We start from the raw sequence: 1,984 nt of genomic DNA on the forward strand, positions 1-1,984 counted from the left end.
GCTGGCAATAGGATCAGGGTCGTCAGACCAGGCCAGGTGTCGCTGCAGTAGCCAACAAAGGCGAAAGACGGCCGCCACCTGGGCCCGCGACTTGGCGGGGGTTCACTTCTGCCTCACTCCAGGTGCCCTCCTCCCCGCAACGCTCTTCAGGGGACTGTCCCCCTCCCCGGCTCCAGGGGGCTCCTTCCCTGCCGTCCCAGACACCAAACCTGAGTGGGGCCTCATCCAGCCGCCCTCGTCCTCCTGGGAGCTTCTGAAGTCTGGCCACGCCATGCCCGTGAGCCCTGACCCCAACACCTCTGGGCAGAGCCAGGTGGCTCCTACGCACAGAGGCATCAAGCTGTCCTGCAGCCAGCGGACGGGTAGTGTGTGGAGGACAGGGCGTGAGCCTGAGAAGGGGGTCAGCGGCGAGCAGCCCCTCCTCCCCTCCAGCAGCAAACGCCTCTGGGTTCGTTAGGGGGCGACGCCTCGGTCTCCCCCAAGACACGGATGCCACTGGCAAGTGCGTCCTGACCCCAGCCCCACACAAGCAGACGCCCTGAGCGGGCATCGGGGGCATGGGGGTCCTCACAGTCCTGAACTGAAGGAGGGGTGTGCCTGGTGGGTCACCCTAGTCAGCACTGCCCTAGGGGCTGGAGGTTAGAGGGTCAGAGGTCACTGATGCCACCAGATGCCGCGCCGGGGGCCAGGGGGACCGGACCAGCTCCTGGCTGTCCCGTCGGGAGGTGTGAGGGAGGAGCCTGCAGGTTCAGATACCCCCACCACCAGCACAGCTCTTTTGGGGCAGAAGGCCAGGCTGAGCTTGGCTGGGGAGTGGACTAGGGTGGACAGTGGACTCGGAACCCCACCCCAAGGGATTTCGGGTTGCTCCACTGGGACCCTCTGCGTGGTGGGGACAGGAGGCCAGCAGGGTGGCATCGCAGGGACGGCACCCTCTGGAGCCCTCTGTGGCAGCCACTCTCCTGGCCACGTCCACCCCTGGAGGACAGCCTCTGGGTCTAAAGACCAGAGCCTGGACAGAAAGACAAGGCCCCGCAAAGCCCAGTCCCTGGGCTGAAGCACACCGGGAGCCGACAGCCCGGGGACGGGCCCTTTGTGATCGGGGCTTGCAGGGGAGTTGCCAGAGTTCGCTCTGGAAAACAGCCGGGTCCTTTGGGATCCCCACTGGTGGGGCTAATCACGTGCGGGGCTGCGTGTCCTCGCGGGACCTTCCGCGGGGAGTGCCCTCCACCCGCCTCCCCAAAAGGGGCTAGGGCCCTGCTCCTCCCCACCCTGCGGCCGTGGCCCCAGACCCTCGCAAACTCCAACGTGCAGTCTTGCATCCCTTAGCCTCAGGGTCCCAAAATTGGGGCTTACAGGGGTTGTCACGACCTCAGCCCCCAGACCAGCCCCCCGCCCTCCAGAAGGGCTCCTCCTCTCGACACCAGCATGTGAGTCTATGTGACCCACGCCCACCCCGTGCTGTGGCCGCCTGCCCTAGGGTTGTTGCTGGGGGCACCCAAGGAAGGGATGCTGAGAGATTCAGGCAGACGGGACCCCGCCGTTGCTGCCGTGGCTTGGGGCCGGGGGCCCAGAGCTGAGGGGGGCAGGTCCAGGCTCGGCCCTCTGTTAATGGGAGATGCGGCCGTTGCCAGGGCCACCCCTGGGGCAGAGCAGAGGGTGCGGCGTGTGACCTCACTCGCCTCCCCGGGCTCGTCGGCAAGGCGGTGCCCAGGGGCCAGGACAGTAGCTGCTGCCCTGGGCCTCCCAGCTGCCTGCACACTTCACTGCAGCCCCTACAGAAGCTCTCCTCCCTGGTTTTTGTTCAAGCTGGGCCCCGGCGGGCGGGCAGGCGGGTGAGCTGGGCGAAGGGGGGGGGCAGGAATGTGTGCGGGGGCCTGCCGCCCGCCCAGCTGCTGCGTCACGTCGCTGCCTCCCTCCTGGCCTATGGGAGCCCGGGGGACACACCTGTTGGCGGCCAGGAGCAGAGATTGGTCGGCAGGGA

This window comes from Felis catus, chromosome C1 (genome assembly GCF_018350175.1).
Source record: "Felis catus isolate Fca126 chromosome C1, F.catus_Fca126_mat1.0, whole genome shotgun sequence".
Classification (NCBI taxonomy): domain Eukaryota; kingdom Metazoa; phylum Chordata; class Mammalia; order Carnivora; family Felidae; genus Felis; species Felis catus.